General features: G+C 36.5%; 1 protein-coding gene across 3 annotated transcripts in view; it reads left to right on the forward strand.

Annotated features, from left to right (window-relative positions):
* The window catches only part of LOC136780393 (protein rhomboid-like), a 68592-nt gene that overhangs the window by 13664 nt on the left and 34966 nt on the right, over positions 1-19962 (forward strand). Inside the window, exon 1 of one of the 3 annotated variants that reach the window (XM_066738712.1) lies at positions 14028-14082. The exons of the other annotated variants lie outside the window; for them this stretch is intronic. The gene's annotated coding sequence lies outside the window, so the exon portion shown is untranslated. Of the gene's footprint in view, positions 1-14027; positions 14083-19962 lie in introns of those variants that run through there. 3 annotated transcript variants of the gene reach the window in all.

Raw genomic sequence — 19962 nt, forward strand, 5'->3', positions numbered from 1 at the left:
TATATTGATTATTATATTTCAAAATTATAAGCTCACTGTTCTCGCCTCGAAACATCTCAACACTTGTATTACTCAACTCAGCAACAAGATAGTGGCCTTAAACCGCTAGTCATTAGCCAAACTCAATCCACGACTCGAGCCCCTGTTTAACAGAGATAGCGTTTGAGCAGAAATGGATTATCGCTTTATCCCCGTGCTATGGCATATACCGCTTCATCCATCCTTCAATTTTATTCAACTCTAATACAATCGAATTTGCCGTCTCATTAAACATAAATTTCTCTAATAATCTCCAATTAGCAAGTAAATAATTAATTACAGAGTAAACCAAATGATTTTAGTATGGTTAAAAACTTAGGGGATGGTCTCTCCATTGAAATTAGAGCAGCAAGTTTGATCAGTGGATAACATTTGAGGGCATTTTTGCGGAGAACCATATAGAGAGGAGTTTCGAGTGTGATTTTGAGAATTACTCACGTGTGTATTTCATTGGATTTCTCGGTGGAAGGCGCAGCAATGTCGGATGAAACAATAGCGGCGGGAGGCGCAGAGCGGAGAGTCGAACAGCTGTCCCTTCAGCTTTGTACGGCTATTGTTGTGCAACTAATTAAACTGGAATGAAATTTAATTAAATTAACCCAATTAAACGAATCGGGGTAACGAGCCTGATGGTAGAAGGGGTGCGTTTTGGCTGAGAAAGGGTAAAAAGGACGATGCAGAAATGAGTAAGTGGTGTGTTGCGAAAGGAGCGAGGAAAGGATCCGAGAGGGACGAGCTAAATTATTATTGGTGCGACACACCCTTAATAATTAAACTGGGAGACTGGCTGGAAGCGTATACGATTGCCAGTCTCGATATAAACAAATTTCGCCTCCCGCTGTATTCTTCCATCTTCCACCATTTACATGTTTTATTAAAAAAAAATTACAAATTCATTAGATTTTGCACGAATAAACCGACTAGCGTCTGCTTTACATGAGATATTACTAATTCAAAGCATACGTTAACTGCACTCGCGTCACGTTTTACAAGGAATTAATTTATTCGTCGAGCTGCAATCGCGTGATCCGATTTTAACTGGATATCAAACATTTCGTTTGAAATACCTACGATTTATTTAGTATAACAATCGTTTAAAATATAAACTACTGTAATAAAAAAATTAACATGAAAATTTGACAATCTCCTGTTTTAGGATTTATTCAAGAAAAATTATAATTATTTCGTTCATTTTCATACGTGCAGGTTTTGTCCGGCGGCGCATTTACATTTAATCTTTTCATGAATCCCTCCTTGTTCATGAATTTAACTCGTTCGTTTTTTATACATGACATTTAGAAATTTACTTTCAATTTTCGCTTGAAGAAAAGAATAATCATGGGAATCAAAAATGACCTTAATTGAAAATTTAAGTATAATTACGTGAAATGGGTAATTACAGTGAGAGAATATTGCACATTTGGTAGGATACATAACGTCAGCTTTAATTTTGTATTTCACTTAAGAGACAGTTTCGTACCGTAATGTCACGACAGTGGAATATGCAGGAAGTAGCGGATTCGAGAGATCTGCGGGAGAGAATGGAGGAATGGGCGAGGTAGGGTGGGAAATTTGGTGAGGTATTCCGAGGGGAGTAGTCAGGCAAGCAGCCAGGCAGACAAACTTGTCCGAAAACCGGAATAACCGACCCTTAAGAACCGTCGAGGCGACAAGGATTACAAGAGCTAGCCTGGATGCTGTTGTTGCAGGAAGAAGAAGAAGAAGAAGCAGAAGAAGAATAAGTAACTCTATTGCTGGCTGCCTATGTACTTGCACGCCCTTTTTCCCTTTCTACCTTACTCTTACCGTGCTCGTGCTGTAATTTTAGTAAATCTCTTGAATTTTAGAAAGTGAAATTCTCTTTTCTACCGATACGTAACCATAATAATTATATCTGAAGAAATTTATCTTTTTCAATCTATGGAAAATCATATACTTGTACTTGATATTTGCTCCTTCAATTATTATACTTTTTTTATTAATTTACATTTTCACATTTTTTTTAAATATCCTATGGAATGATCTAATCAGTAGCAAAGGTCAAATTGTCAGTCTTCCTAGTAAATGAGTTCGATTGTCTTTCTTGAGAGGTTAATGAAATTGTACGAAAATTCGTATTCATTAACATTTACATTGCAGCAATTTACGTAATGCGCGAGTATGTCACGTTTTTCTTCCGCCATGCCATATCAGTCAATCGTTGAGTCAAGAATTAGGGGAGCGTGTAACGCGCGTTTGGGGAAGCATGAAATTACTTCGTTAATTCGATTAACTTGCTCAGCTGCGCTTGAAAAATACCAGTCAGTTAATAGACTGTTCCAAATCTATCAACTTAAAGTTTAAAAACTTTTTGTGAAATGACAATTATTGCAAAAGCATTGATATTTTTGCTTGATCAGAAAACACTGATAAAAATAATTCTTTCGATTAAAATATATCTATAGAATTGATATAAATGTTTAACCAAAAGAAAAGTATATATATGGTAATAATATTACCACCGCTAGACAAATAGGTTATTGCCAGACATGTTTTCAATTTGAAATATATAAGCAAAATGACCTTTTTTATTGAATAATTTATGATGAAATCTTGAATACGCAGCCAAAGACAAATAAAAAGTAAAATATGTCATTGTTATCGGGGTTGGGGCAAAAAGTATAACAGTTGGGACTTTTAGTCCAGCGTTGGAAAGAGAAAGCATGTTCTTTCTTTTATTTTTTTTTCTCTCTTTGCTATTTTCAATAAAATAAACGCTCACGTCGAGGATTCTCAAATGTGGAAAGTGGCCAAAGGATAGAGCGGGGCCTGACGATGAAAACTCGTGAATTAACGATCCTCCCGATAAAAGCTCCTATCCTGACACAAAAGAGATCCCTTTTCTTTTTTTATCCCAGCAGGACCAAACGATCTCGTTGGAATAAAAAGTCTCGGTAGCTGCAGGCATCCAACCGATCTTTTCCAGGATCAACCCCTTTTCCTCGTCTTTTCCCCATCAGTTTCCTACTTTTTTTTACCCTTTCCTTTCGTCCTTCGTTTATTTTAATGCATAAAAAACTGATCTCTTTGTTGCCGAATGAAAATCCTCCAATTATTATCCACCAATTAAATCTTCGTCCTTTCTCCCAATGCCTAACTTATAACTCGCTCAAACGCACACCATGCCTCGTTAACTTTTCCTATTACTACACCTTCCGCTTTTTTTTCGTCGATTAATATAGTGTATATTTCCGGTAGGTAATCAGATATTCTCATCAGTTATTAATACTACGATTTATTAACCCAGGATATTTCTCAACGAGATCAAATTTTACAATTTTGCGGCAAAAGTTTAAGTCTATTTGAGAAAAAGTTAATTTAATTTACCTGGAGGAGCTTCGTGGTGTCCCCGAGTTTTCTAGTTTGTCTGCTGCTGAATTTTCCTCAATTTCGCAGAGCGGCAGGTAATTTGAGTTCGGGATACGACTCGCTTGGTTTTCTTTAATAACTTTTGAGAGCGAGGCAAAGGTGGGGTGAGGGTGAAATCTTTTCTGGGCCGATTTCGAGTGTCAGGCGAAGGCGTAATCTACGGGATGGTGATAGGATGACGAGGGGTGAGAAAGAGGTTGAAGGATGGCAGGTAACCGAAGATAAGGACGTCATCCTTCGAAGAAGCTAATCTGGCTTCGGAGGGGGACTCCTTTGGTATCGATGCTCTTATTCCTTTGAAGTGGCGCACCGAACGAGCAATCCGGACTCACCCCATAATACCCGATTCGTGACTTCGATTCCGAGTACTTCATTACTCCATTCTATATATTTTGCTCTTCTTCTCTCTTTTAACCATCCTTTTCCATTTCCCCCTTTTTAAAATTAGTCAAAAATAAATCATCCACAGACGCTTTACATTTATTATTTCTATTTCGTTTAGCAGACCTTGAAATCAGAAGTATATTTTATTAAACTACGAAAAAAATCCTTTGATTCAAATAAATCTTTATTTCGGTATAATTGCAAATGAATATACTTAGTTTTCATAAATCATTGATTTGATTAGATCAAAATTTATTTCTATCAAATAAGTTTTTCCTCGGTGTATTTTGTTTAAGCACTGTTAAAAAATATTAAATATCTACTGGATATTTGTGTTTTTAACAGTGATATAAACAAAAGGTAATCCATTATTTTACTATACCTCTCAATATTACTAAATTTTATTGAATTTAGTACTAAACCTAGCGAGTGTTATTAACAGAGGAAAAAAATCATTTTTATATAACGAGCAGTAAAAGTTATTAAATTATAAAAGCGTTGAAAAGTTAACGTTTTAATATACTTCAGTAAATACTGTGGTCAAATAAAACGATTCTATATATATTCAACCATTAGAGAAACGTTTAGTATGTGTATATGGATAAAGAAATTAGTGAATAAGTTAGTTATTTTGTAAAATGGTAGACTGCAGAGGGAGGGAAGTTTTCCTCGATACAATAGGGGATAGGATTTTGTTGAGTTCTTGAGTCGCTTGCCATTATCGTTGGAAGGAGGACCGCAAATCCTTTTAGGGAACTAGTGGAGGATGGCCGTTCTTGGAAGATCGCCAAGCTCCGATTTTGCCGGATCGCGAGGGAGGCGTGAGTATCGTGAGAGAAAAGAGAATTTGAAAAAAAAGAGCAATTCTCAATACAGGAAGACTCACGTGGTGAATGTGAGGAGAGTCTCTGCCAAGTACGAAATCGCCCTCTATTATCCCCCTATCAAGTTGACCAAGAACTCCAGAAAAACAGCCTCACGCTCCGTTTCTTCCTCCTGAGAGCCCACACACCAACGTATCGAGAATCCACCGACTTTCCAAGCTTCCTCTCAAGCACGTGTTTTTAAATCAACCTCTATTCGTCTATCGCTGATTTTAATTCTTTATCAATTGTTTTTTTTTCTCCACCCTATATATTTATATAAAATCCGATAAATCGTATGATCTCAAATTGAATGATATTGCAGCAACCCCACCCCCTTGTGGAAAAAAGGAAAAAACTGGTAGAAGTCCTCGTTATGCGATTTCTCTTACACCGGAATCTGTGCGCGGTCCTCGAAGACTCCGCGGTGACTAAATTTCACGGAGGTTGATTTCTGTCAAAAATCGAAAAATCGCAGGAGAGAAAGGAGGAGGAGGAGGAGGAGGAGGGAAGAAGCTCGTTTCTGACGGAGGATTAGTTTTGCTGCTCTGGCAAAGGAAGATATAGAAAAGTTACAGAGGTATTTCTGTCACAGTGCCGAGAGCAATGAGCTAGAAACGCGACAAAGGTATATATTTGCTGTCTAAACTTTTCAAACACCGTTTACAGGAAAGTCGATGTTTCCTTAAAATTCTCCAAGCCGATTAAACGAACCAGTATAGTTCAATTAAGATTCTTCTTGAAAATCACTTTGTCCGATCAATTATGTAGGTCGATTAAATGTCCTACTTTGCCGAACGCACTTCAAACGATTCGAATCTTTTTCGCACGGTCGCGCGAGTTTCACGATTCGGATTCTTACATTAAAGAAAGCCGCATGAGATGTATAAATTAAACTCTATGACAAATATATGTGTGTGTGTGTGTGTGTGTGTGAGGAATGTTTTATACCGTGGAATCTTGATGTTAATAAAATGTTCCGTGGTTGAACGGACACGGAGAAAAGAGGGTACTGTCAGTGACAGTCGTAATAATGTCGTTGGCTTTGGTAGTAGTCAGTCGTAGTACTTCCTTCAGAGTATATGGTAATCCGAGATGCTTGGAGGATCGTCGTGCGGAACAGTATCTGCCATCATTTGCCAGTCTTACGGAAATAACTGCTATATTATATTAGCAAAACTTCCATGAGAATTTTCTACGTGTCTCGGCGTATTACAAGATATCTTCAGCAGCCCTCTTGATTCTTTCCATCTCGAAAACATAAAAATCCAAATTAATTCTATGAATCTTTCCATGCTGAATTACAAAAGTAATAGGTATATAATGTATCAAATTTCTCGGGTGAATCTAAAAATGGAAAGTTGCTTTATTTATCAAGCTTAATAAATTTTTCGTTAAATCCTCTACCGTTTCTTCCCCTGTTTATGCGAATTACTCTCGGAGTTTTTTCTTGTAGAAATATTCGAAGATGGAATATTCTGCTAAGGACGTACAAGATCGAGAGTAGGTATCTCGAAGGAGGGTAAATTTAAAAAGGCCTTTTTGGAAGGAAATATGCAATTTGTATGCCATTGCGAGAGACTTTTTCTCTGACGGATAAAAATTCGCGGCTCTTCGTATAAAAGTTCAGCTTTCACGTTTTCCCTTTCCCCCCTCCCGCCCCTCTCATTTCTCTTTATTCCCCCAACTCCCCCTCGCCTGGCGCTTTTTTTAGGCGACTCGCGTCTCCCTCGATGAGCTAGTTTCGTTCGCGCGTGCTACGAAAGGTGCATAATGCACTATGCAAATTGCCGAGCTCACCTCGCTCAAGATGCGCTTCCACGTTATTAACTGGGCCTAAGCTTTGTGGGCGACCCACTTTTTGCAGCTACCGACAAGAAAACGGCTTAACAGATTTGAGAAGAAACCAGGCCACGAAAAACAGCCGAGTATACTCGATCCACGCGTGCGCGTGTGTGTTTCTGTCTATGAAAAGATCATTTTCCGATCTTTCGTAGACTGCGAGTTGTTGATCAAACACTTTCAACTTCTCTCGCTAAGCTCAGTTGAATGCTCTAAAAAACTCTGAATTATTTCCCACTCTTTTCTCTCTCTCTCTCTCTGTCTCTCTTTAGAGCATTTAATAAATATAGATAAATTTATTCTCATTTTGAATATAAGAAAGACGTGTAATAGTATAGTTATTAATCAGTAGAGGTTAATTATGATTTTCTATTAATTTGATGCCAAACTATCAAAGTTAATATAAACAATCATTTTCAATGATTTTAGGAACGGCTGCTGATTGTAGTGCACCTTGAGTGTGCTTTAAAGTGTAATTTATTGATTTATTTAATATGTGAAGTTTCGTGTAAATGGGGCCAATAGGAGAGAGATGCTTTAGCACGTACAGTCTTGTTTGTGATTATGTGTGTGTACGTGGAACGTTGCTAGTTTATGATGCCTGCTCGATCAATCTTAGCTTCCTCTTTTCTCCCTCCTCTTTCTATCTTCCCCAGACACTTTTCATCCCTTCCTATGTAAACCTTTTTCAGTTTCCTTGAACTCCCTGCAGATTTCGTTGACTTTGTATCTTCTGTTTCATTATTTAATATTCACCTGGCATTGACTAATACGTCATGACAGCAGTCGACCGTTTAAATTATAACTTCTGAAAAGTACTTCTCCACTTAATTCAATATATTCGTATCTCTTTATTTCTCCTTCATATATAATTATATTTTCATTATACTGTCAAATGTTTTTATAATTTATAGTTTGCATTTCTACAATAATATAATATAACAAGCTTATAGTTCTTCAATGTAAAATTGTTATTTATTCTAAATATTCAATTATTTTCATATTTTCTTAATGTTTAAGAGAGAGAGAGAGCGAGAGATAGCACAACAGTTTTTTTTGTAATACATTTTAATTAAAACATATCCAGGTTGAGAGAGGAAACTCTTATAGCGAAGAAACTTATTTTACACAATATTCTTAAGAGCGATTTGTTTTCACAAGTATTGCAGTATTAATCGCTTCGCAACTCGAATAGTTTTTGTATATGTAAGGTCAGAGGCGTGTTAATTGTACTGCAATGCTGCTCAGGAAAACAAGTAAAAACCTAGTAGTGTTTTTTCTTCATTTATTATTATCAATCTATCTTTTATGTTGTTCAAGTCATTACCAGTTAAACTATTTACAGATATAGTAATTTGCCATGTCACTATTTAGCAATCCGTATTATAAATGAAAGCGCGACGTGGCTTATCGGGTCCTTGAATGCAAAACGGTTAAAGTATTATAAAAAGGAATAATTTAAAGACATGTCTTATGCATGTAAACTGGCACATACAACCTATAATATTAAAATTCGTAATTATGTCGACTTGGTACCAAATTATATGCAACTTCGTACTAAGCTGGTTTTAAACTAATATGCATATATCCTATAAACTTTGACTTACATTTGTGATACAGAAACTTAGCTGTTACAGTAGGGAATTAAATGTTGATACAGTAATTACACTATTTTCCAGTAGTACGTAACATTATACTTTTAGACAATATTTTCAGTAGTAGTAAATCTATGTCCTACAGAATTTATCCATGAAGAAAATATTAAAGTAAATTCTACTAGGTACCTTCAGTTGTACTGTCATTATTTTTTCATTCCTATAGGAAAAATAGTTGAATTTAGACTTCTCAAATTACTGTGCAACCATTAAACTGTACCTGAAAATCAATTATTTTTCGTAGGAATGAAAAGATATGATAATGTAGCTGATGGCACACAGTAAAATTTACATTAATATTTTCTCCGTTGTATACAGTAATATTAGAAATTACATTATTTATCTACTAATCTCAATAACTATATGTTCAAAGATAGTTATAATTTTCAACAGAACGTAAATTTTGATATTTATTAAAATAAATATTAAAATTATTCAATTTATCGGCAACATTCCATGCAACGAAGCTCTTGCTTGATCCATAAAGGTTTATAAGATGCTAACGGTATGGATTACTTTCTCCGCTTTTCCCTTATCGTCTAGCCACTTCACTTCATTTTTTGCTTTAACATTATAGACCAACTCTGCGATGCCTTGGCGTCTAAAAATCCTTTCTTTCTCTTTTCTCATTAATTTACTGTTTATAAACTCACACGTTTTTACGACAGTTATAGTCTACTAGCTATTGCAATAAACATCTAAATTTCATCAATTGTATAGAAGCAATAATCGTTTTTCTATTTTCTTCGCTTTCAGCCACTATAGTTTTACGTCACTCCGTTAAGTACGATAATAAATTAATTTCCCAGAGTAAATTTATTACAGTATGGTATATACGGTGGTAGTACCATACATATGGGTTGATTCTTTGGGTAGCCTCATAAAGCTTTCTAAGATTAAAGCACACAAAGACCGGTTGAGCTCGTGGTTACTGGCAAAAGTGGAAGTTTGTGTGCCGTGAACAGTCTCATATCGCTTTGTCTCTTCAGTTTATTTCTGACTTCTGTCCCTCTATCCCCACTCGTAGCTCTTCCTTATCTGGCTAGCCCATTTCCTTCCCTTCCTTTTTCAGGGACGCTCGCTCGTTTCTCGCCAGCTTTCCTCCACCATACTGTGGCGCGAGAAAAAGAACAGCGAGCTGAGAATGTACATTAGACTTCTCGACGCAGACTTATCTACCCCCTTATCCCAACAGTTTCGCTTTATTCACTACAAAAAATCTTGCCACCAGCATAATTAATGACTCGCGCTGCATTTCCTTCAACGTTTCATTACTTCCTCTTAGATTCCTCTGTGAAATAGAAGAATATGCATGGCATGCTTATATAAAAGTGTACTAAATGTGTGTGTTTTGCCCTGAAAAAGCTGTAACTCTTTGCCAGTAATGACACTAATGGGATTGTATAAGCAGAGATTTTAAAACGTATATATCAGTGTATGTAAAAAGTAATTAATATTTTTTAATTTTCTACGTACATATTATAACTGATGAATGGGAGTTGCGAGCTGATGGGAGAGAGAGAGAGAGAGAGAGAGGGTGGTAGAGGAAAATATTTTTCTTGTTAAATTTTTTACAATGTACGAGGCAAATATCGACAAGCAAGTGGATCCTTTTTCGTGCAATTGTAGGTTTCATTTTCTTCGTATTGGTCGGTACTTTCCTTCGATAGGCTTCTTACTCGACTTTGTTGACCTGCCCTCCAGCTATTCTCATCCGTAAGAAAATAAACGAGCTGCTCCAATGTGATTTTGCGGCAAGGATTTTATTGACGTCGCGTCTACGAGTGCCACTATTACTATTGCTCCAGCTGAATTCTCCTTACGAATCCTGCACCATTCCCCCCTTTCTCTCGCCCTCTCTGTTTTATCCCTAGCTACAACCCTTTCTGCTTCTCCTTTACAGATGGAAATTCTAGAAATTTGCAGTTTCAAAAACAGCTCCCTCCGGCCGATTTACATACTTAAAATACGATTAAATTACAACAAACTTTATTATATCCGACTGCTCTTATACTTGAATAAAATTCTACCTTATATACCATTAGAACAGCCCGTTTTATTTCGCATTCGAAAGTTGGCATGCGAGAAACACGAGGAAACACGTAAAACTTGCGTCTTTTCTACAGAAATTAAAATATGTAATAAACGAAAAATGTAATTTTCCTCGAAGCTCTTTAAAGCTCCACCGAATCTTAAAATGTTTTAAAGTATTGTCGTCACGAAATAAGGAGGGCAAGCTACGTAAATTGGAATTTATCGTTAAAACTTTTGAAGGATTATGTTGTAAAGAGCGTTGAAATGTTTGGGGAATGGAATCTTGGATGTAGCTTGGTGAAATATTGCCTTTTTTGGTAGGAAGAGCGTTTTGAGTTTAAACGAATAATGGGACTTTGATGATTGGCAGCACGGGGAGGTTATGAAAGGTTCGGAGGAGGGGAAGGGGGAGGGGGTGAAGAGGTGGAGAGTAGTGGGGAAAGAAGTTAGGAAGGCTTGAACGTGTTTAGATTGAGTGTCCGTCGAAGCGGGGCTTTTCCGGAAAGATCAACAATTCTCGAAGGTTTGTTCGGACGTCTACCATGAATCCTTTATAAAGGCATTGGCGAATTCTAGTTGGAACTTTCTTTCTTGTCCGTTCCACGGAGAGCGGCGAAACTTTCGTTTCCCCTCTGGCAGATTATCGGCTCTGATCGGTATCGGGAATTTACAACTTACTCGTTTGAACTGATGTCTCCGGAATTCCCTACCCCCGTACTCGCTTCATCTCCTCCTCCTCCTCCTCCTCCTCTTCCTACTCACTCCTATCCTACAAGTTTTTCTATTCAACTTCAAGAAGCTCCTTGCTCCTTTCTGCCCTGCGGAGGATACACCGGTGACTTGAAATAAAATGAGCTCCTCGACTTTCGCACAAAATAGTCAGAATTCCCAGCGATTGAAAAAAGGAGCAATCGCAAGGAAATTTGATTGATAAGTCACGCAAAGTCAGGTTGAAAAATAAATTGAGTAGAAAAGGTCGGGGCTAAAAATATACATATATATATATATATATATATATACTAAATGGACAATAAAGGCAAATTGATCATTTGGCTAACTACCACTTTGATTAAATCTTTTTCGAAAAGTTTTAGCACTACGTCGAACAAGTTACTTTTAATTTAAAAAATACCGGCTTTACACTTTTACTCGTTAAGATACTAACTATTTGCATAAATTAATGGAGACCGATTATAGTCAAATTTCATGAATAATTCATTGTAGTACGTTAGTTGTTTTTAAATTCCTTGGAATAAAGTTGGACATGCTCGTTCAATTTTAAAGGAGATAAGTATATACATATATATTATTTTGAAGAGAACAATTCAACAAAATGATATAAGGTAGCTCTTGTATAGCTGCAGCTTACATGAACAAGGTCCTCTTAGGTTTCCTGGCTGATTTCGAATGGGCTGATTTGTCGACGATTTATACCATTTTCAGATATCCTGGCTGCTTGGGATTGCAGGTGCACCGGATATCCTCGAGAAAATCCATTTAGATTCGCATAGTCTTAACAGACGATTTGGCCGACGTCTTTCCTACCTTTCTCGCCTTTTCTAAGATGAGAACTGTCGATCTGACGTATGGTCTCCATAGATCGAGCCTGCCAAACGAATTCCTCAGACCTAACTTTACCAACACGAGGACGAATTACCATAAGATAAAATGAAGCAGTCAAATTGCATAGATATTAGAAGATGTTAATAAAAATCCTATTGCAAATAGAATTAAATACTGTAATTTTGTTCAATGACTACGAGGAAGGAAATTTGAGGAAATTGTAGTATGGGGATGAAGTATATAAATAAATTGAAACTTAACGTACAGCTTTGTAGAGGAAGGAGGAAAGAAATAAAAAATACGATTTTCTTGAGAAAAGATTTACAACGTAAAAGAGTGTTGATGATTAAAGTAATCAGGAAGTAATTCACTGTACCGGAGAGGAAACGTTAAAAGTGAAGAGAAAATATCTCCCATTTAAGCAATTTCTACCAAATCCCTCTATTCATTTCTTTTTCAACTATAATCGACATATTTTTCACATTTACGTTCGGGATTATCAGAAATTAATCGACTCGCATGAAAATTACTGCTTTATGGAAAAAAAGAAAACATAATGAATTTCAATGAATACTCAATTTCATATTATTCGTTATAACCAGTTTTTCTGCTAGGTTTGCTACGTGTGCTACAATATTTGCTCGCCACATTAAAGGGGTGTGATCCTGGACCTGCTATATTTTATTATAATAAACCTTTTACCACTTTGCAAATGCATAATTGATCATCAATTATCCTCTAGCGTTAAAGAAATTAGCCAATTAACTTTATTGCTCATCTTTTGGTCGAATACAATAACTGTATGGTGGATAAATCTCTGCATGATTTTATTGTATGGGTCAAAGCATAGAATACGTTGTGGAAAATTTGAAACATAACGATATATAGTGGACGAACTATGCAATTTCGGGGAGCAAGGGTTAGGTACAATTGAACCAGCTCGATTCTCCTCTGTAACAAGCAATGATGAAGTATGAATTCATGGACGTTGTTATAGTGTTGGTAACGCACTGGATTTGCAGTAGGTAAACGGCTTAAGTCATTTACATTGAGCGGGTGCCAGTGGCACGTACGTTAATTTGCCTGTATCGCGTTACTCGATGCCAGACATTTGCATAACTAACCTTTACTTATTTACCTTAATGCTCCGTGTGTCTCTTCGCATGTCCATCCTTGCCCCACTTCTGTCCCCTGGCTCTCAAAACCATTTTCAAGCTACTTTAATCCAACTCATCTAACAATTGCAACTTTGCATTTAAACGTGCATTCAATTTTATACACTATCTCATTAAACAACTCTCGAAACCACTCGAGTCTTAACTTGCCTTTAACACATTCTCAACGTCCTTCAATTTCAAGCCCATTCTCCTGCTCTCCCTGTCCCTATCTCTTTCCCCTCCTAGCCCTCCGTGGAAGATATTCTCTACAGCCATCTTTTTCAACTTTTCCTCGGGTCTGTACCCTCGGCAATGCCCAACTACCTTTTTAACCCACTTTAAAGCTTTTCAACCTTTTACAAGCTCTTAATATCGGTGCGCAAGCAGTTTTTAAACCGATCGGGCAACTCTTCGCAATCGCCCCTCTCGTACCTTATTCTCTCTTAGGACGGGGTGATTGGTCGAGAATTGCACACGTGCGGTCGAATTGCTGCATAGATAATTGGCAACGGACGTCGTTTTCAAATGATACCTGTAAATCCACGTAATTCCAGCGGGGTGGTCCACATAGCGCCAAGTGCGATAAAACCGCAAAGTGGATTTTACTCGTTCGCGTTAAATTCCTTGTCTGGTTTGCCTTATCGATCACGTGCTTATATACGTTCGATCTAAACTTTCCGCACCGCTAGCACCCGCAATTATTTATCAAACATACGCTTAATTCAATAAACCCCGATGATTAACACACCTCATAAAATCTCCCTTCGTCTTCCATATTATACAGATCTATCTTATTATTCGCACGCTCCTTTGTTTCCTTATTCGTTACCCATTTGTTTCAGTTGCTGCTGTGCTCGTTCTATTTATTAAGCTCGTTTGCTGACTCTGTGGATTTATTTTATTTCCGTACGGTAAACATAGTTGATTTACGAATTTCGAGTTAAACTCGAGCTTGACATAAAAAAACATTAAAAAATGGTGCATTGCGATAAAAAATGGCAAAAGTTTCAGAGAAATCTTTGATCAGTGCGTTTATGTTACACCGTTCAGCAAATTGCACTTTTCTCCTTTTTTTCAGTAAATGGACGAGAGCTTTATCGACATTGGAGAATTTTGCAGGAACACGCGCCAGACCTGGTAATATACTCGCCATGAATGTGTGTGTGTGTGTGTGGGTATCTGTACATGTGGCAAAGTGTATAATTGCGATAATGGTCGTAGCATGCCGCGTCTGTAATTAATAGAATTCAGCAGAGCTAAAGGCGTTAGCTTGCTTTTACTTTTTCTTTCCGATCCAACGCATTCAGGTGCGTTCGAGTGCATTAAGCGTGCATTCTTGTCCATCCGTTAGGTTTTTCAGCAATCTTCCAGGACAAGCTATTCATCGGGTCACGTATTCTCGAGGCTTTTTATCCAAACTATAACGAGGCTTTTATCGAGCGGTCCCCACCCATAAAAAAGATTAACGTACGGAATTGCACAGACCCTCGTTATTATATACCTTCCCAGACCAAAAACTGTCCCATCGATTTACGACAATATAGTTTACACTTTAATCAATGAAATTAATCCAGATTACACGGTCAGATTTTTTCTCCACTCCCCCTTTTTTTCTCTTCAGTAAAAATACTTTAGTACAGGTTTCTCAAATTTATCTTGTATCACTCGAGAAATTTATTCCAATACTCTTTAATTTATATCATGTAGATTTATCAAATTTCCATTCATTTTTATTTAATTGCTATTATTTACTTTAGGCGTACAAATTTTAAAACGTTCCATTGACCGATGACATCACATAAAAATGACGTGTACGAGAGTGGTTTCGTGATAAACAAGATTTGATGAGATCATAAAGAGTCAATGATTAGTTGTCATGGATAATAAACGAATAATGTTGATTGTAAACACTAAATTATAATTATATAAAAAAAATATCAACGTCAAATTATTAATTATTATAATTAAAAAAATACGTACTGAATCGTAGTTTTATTTCATTGAATAGCGATTAAAAGCAATAAATCCAAGGGTGAAAATAAATGGATTATTTCTGGAGCTTTTAAGTGTAAGATTTCGCCAAGTGCGGAAGATGTGGATAAAGAGTAGAGGAGTAAATGCCGGTAAGTAGCAGAGCTAGTTAAAAAGGTGATAGCGAGGAACTTCGGTTTCCGGCCAACGGTAGTATAAAGTTCCTGGGACTGACTCGTTACTTATAGCTACTTTCATTGCAAACGATAGAGAGAGAGAGAAAGAGTGAGAGGAGATGGGTTAGGAGGAGGGGAGGGGGGGGGGGGCTGTAAAGTATAAACGAAGCGTGTGCAAAGGGTAGGTGAAAATATGTTCTACCGCTGCGGCACTTGGCGATAAGCATCGCCGCGCACGAGAGCTATTATCGTTTGCCTTTATGCCATCTTCAGCCCCGTTCCAACCACCTTCAATCACCTTCAACCTCCTAACCACCTTTCATCCCCTCCTCTTTCATCACTGATATTATTATGAGTGCGAAGACCCGCCAACCTTTTGCTGAAATACGAGAACAAATGGATTACTTCACGTCTGCTTATATCTTTATTTTATCTACTTAAGTAGTACTACCCTATAAGCTTCCTACTTACACAATATACTGAAAACTTTATTTAATCCTGAATTAAAAAGTTCTAAGATATATACAAATTTCCGGTGTACATATTTTTTCCAAAGAATGACAATATTATTTGTTTTTTAATAAATATGCAAATAAATAATAAGTTTGCAATATTTCTTGTTTTATACAATACAGATTCACATGGAACGAATGTCCTTTCAGTTACAGCATCATGAAAAATATTTATCCAAGGATGACCCTATTTTACTTTTCATGCTGTTCCGTGAATTATGCACAAGGGTAGCTTTGCTTGTTAGTAGTGGTGACCAATTTCTTTCAACCGCATATTTTATTTCAAAAGTTTTCTTCGCTTTCACAATTTTATACTAATGTAAAAATGAAACAGTAGGATATTTGAGTAACAAATTACTCAGTTATGCAGCTATATTATGCAGCTATATTATGCAGCTATATCATTTTGAAGAAAAATTTCACTTAAACGAAAAGTTTGTAAGACGATTAATTGATGAGTGAGATATAAGTCGTAGCGAGGGAGGTTTTAATAGGAATTTAGGAACTCCCCAACATCAAGCGCAAGAGCGTTCCTATGAAAAGGTCTTGCGCGTGGAAGGATGTAAAGTGTATATAGGTATATATAAGGTGGAATTTGCGTGAGGCGTAAAAGTTTGGAAAGGGCTCTTGGAAGATTCAGCAGAGAGATTAGAGCAAATTTCGTTAGAGCTTTCGTCAATATAACTGGAAGAGTCTACGGGGGATCGTTATCTTCCAAGTTCCATGGGAAGTAGAAATTGCTCCGTAGGCTGTGCCTAATATAAATTTCAAAAGTATCTGGCTAATAAGGTCAAGGGACCCTATTTCACCAAGTCTTTTTATTTTGTTCAGTCTATGGCATTTTGCTTTAAAATTGATTTCTCCAATCCTGCATTCACGAAGGAAAAAATTATCCAATCTGGTACCATTTAAATAGTTTCTTTTCTTTTTTTCGACTTTTCCCTATTCCCTTTATGGAAAACTATTGGAAATCCTATGAACGCGCCATAATTTGAAACATTTCCCACACTTTTATGTTTTTTCCCTTTTTATCCCTTTTACTTTTTACTAAAAATTTGTACCTACGACTTGACTCTACTTTGTGCAAAAAATTAAAATGCCTTAAGGAGATTTATTAAATTTTCCAGAGGATAAATTGAGAAATGTTTTCAAGTCGAAACAAGCTTGTATTATTCACAAAGGAGGATATAAATAATAAATTATTTGAAAATTGGCTTATACCAAGATTGGATATTACAGGCGGTAAGTGGTATTATTGTTGACCTCATCATTGTGCTTTATTTACTGTGAAACGCGTCTGTAACTGCAAAATAAATAAGATCTTAAAACTTTAATGATACTTAGTGTAAAATATAAGAAATTGACAAATTAAGCGATTTTCGAGTTCAAAGACAAATAAATTCACTTTAAAACTTACAAAATATACGAATAATCACTCTATTCAATCCACTTTTCAAAAACACTCGAAGATCGCATATTAAATAATTAAATCAAGTCAATTATATCTCCAAACATCAATATTTGTGCTGCGTTTTTATAAATTTCTTTTAGCCTTTAACGAACGAGAGCTTTTTTTATATTCGCTCATAAAACAATTGTAAATTGGGTGCGATTCCAAAACGTTTATAAGGATGAAAATTTAAGCTAAAGATTTAAACTGGTTTATTTAGATATAAATTCAACATATTTAGTTGGTTTATAATGTTATTATATTTCTGTATTATATAAGGACTTTTTTTTACTATGGGATAAGTACCATGTTCCCAAAGCGAGGTCATTGGGCTCTTAAGGGTCAATACTGTAATGAACTTAAAGCAATTATTTATCAATTAATTTGATTTGAGTGAGAAAAAATTGGATGAACTAATAGTGTCGCTTTAGTTAGTCTTTCCTTCACTGGGCGATTCATTTTAATTCGCAGACTATTCGTATCGTTACTTTTTTGCTAGCGAAGACGCACAGCCCCCTCAACGACTCGCAGAGTGCAAAATATCTCGTGATTAATAATCTTACTTTTCTCCCCGGTCTAGTCGACCGTTAATTTCTACGAGAGATTCGTTTTTCGAATTGATTATCAGATCGACAGAGCGGAAAAAAGAAATGCATTACGCTCTCGGAAAGCAACGAATGGCAATCGCAAAAGTTCTTCTTATTCTTTGCTAAAAAAAAGTAGACGCGTCACTGCAGCAATTTTTCTCAAAACATCTAATTAACGCCTCGAAATTAACGCAGTAAATAAAGTGGCTCCGATATAAATCGCGCATTTTAATATTCTCTAATTAACTTGCATCACGCAATTTACTATTTTCACATAAATTTATTAAACGAACGTATAATCAAAGATAAAAAAATGCAAAGTAATATGACAGGGTATAGGATGAATTAAATGAAGAATTTATTTATGAATACATTAAAATGGATGTTGTAAAGGATTGGAGCTAATAAAAACTGATGCTAATGGGATAATTTGGATGACTGTAGGGAAATTAGTATAGGGTTTTTCGTTGAAGCCAAAACAAGTCACCCTGGGGGCTTTATGTTGCGTTTCCGGGAATATTTCAGCTGAGCCATTAACGTCGTATTAACAAGCAAATGGCAAAACGATTCGCGGCAAATCTCTCGTCGTACTCGGTCCGATAAATCAATTATGCTAATTAGTAGGCAATAAATCGCTTATTACCTTAACAAATCATTATTAAACGCTATAGTGGCGCTTCGAGAGTAAACATATCAGACTCTGATAAAAACTCTATTATATATATAACATTACGGTATACTGCGGAGTTTTGAAAATTTGTTTCAGGCTTCCGATTAGAGCGTTATCGTTCATCCGTACTGATGTTTCAATCGAAGAAATTCAATATTTGGAAAAACCGATTTTCAGAAGCGTCGAAGGGGGGTAGGGGGGGGGGGACGTTTCTTATATAGTATAAAATGATATTGGGAGAAATGCGATAGCAGCTTTCAGGCCGGCCTAATGAAGTTTTACGCGGATCTGTCGGTTATCAGGTTACAGTCGAGTTTTTCATTACGTTAGGTCGTCAAATTCAATTTCACGCACTTTCCCTGAGAACAAGTAAAAATGGCAACGCCGTTAGCTATTTAACGAAGTTTCCTGGCAGCCATTCGTTTCCACCAAGCACTTCCTTTTTTTCTCCCTTCTTTTATCCTCTTTTCTTTTCATTCTTTACTTTCCTAGCTCTTATTTCTGCAGCCTCAACAAATGTTACTGCTGCAATGCCGTCCTTATTACGCTTGGTTGGTGAAATTTGCACAAACAAATAGCAGTGGAGAAAAGTTTCAACGCGAAAGGGGCGGGAAAACATTCTTCACCAGCACAGATACTCGTGATTTGTTTCCTCTTAGCGCCTCCTTTCTAGACCGGAAATGGTACGTGGGAGAGCAAATAGCACAATGAACACCAGTTGCAATATTTAATATTTTGCTTTCAACTAAATTCTACTTCTGGAAATCTTCCTTCGCGCGTTTCTCCTATAAAGTCTCTCTCTCTCTCTCTCTCTCTCTGATTACTTATTCATAATATATTTCTTCGTGTCAATGAATTATTTAGCAATTTTACGTTGCGAGTACTAATCATTCGTTTAATACGCTGCTCAACATTTTCCTCCTTATCTCTATATAATAGCTCTCGAGAAAGCATTCTCTCGAATTCGCCTAGAAGCACACTAAATACGAGATGGAAATATTATGAACGATATACTAGAGGCAAACTGCTCGACATTGGCATATTCCTGTCTTTCTTTATACGAGTCATTTTCGTAATTAAAATTTTTTATAGATTTTCTAAGAAAAGAGAGTCTATTATTCTGTTATAAATTGACGCTGATAAGTTAACTGACTGGGACGTATTTTAAGTAATTGGTATTTAGACAGTACATACTGTTGATGAAAGCTCAGTCGAGTGCTATTAGGAGTATGAAATTTACGCTTCTCCATTCAGCAAAATGCTTTCAGCCTTGATGGATTAATTATCCATTCGGTTTTTTTTTTCAAACTTTTTATTCAATTGAAATAGACGCACGCTCGATATGCTTCCAAGTTACGGCTGATAGTCAATGCTGGAAATGCCCCAATAGAAATTTACGACCCTTCCCTGTAATACCGTGGATACCGATATTACTTTCGTCAACCTTATTCCTGTGTACGTCGTAGAATTCACCAATTACCAACCTTTCTCTGCAATTGCCCTTTGACTGTTTTTCATCTATCCCATTTTCAGGTCCTTTATTAAGTCAATATAAACACTCTTATTCCCCATCGATAATCAAAATCTTACCACTTTATTACGGACTTATACTAAACCACTCGAATTTCTTGCAAAGTATTCCTCCTTTTTT

The sequence above is a fragment of the Prorops nasuta genome, unplaced genomic scaffold (assembly GCF_024137725.1).
Source record: "Prorops nasuta isolate Cenicafe-Biocafe unplaced genomic scaffold, Cenicafe_Pnas_1.2 PNAS00019, whole genome shotgun sequence".
NCBI lineage: Eukaryota > Metazoa > Arthropoda > Insecta > Hymenoptera > Bethylidae > Prorops > Prorops nasuta.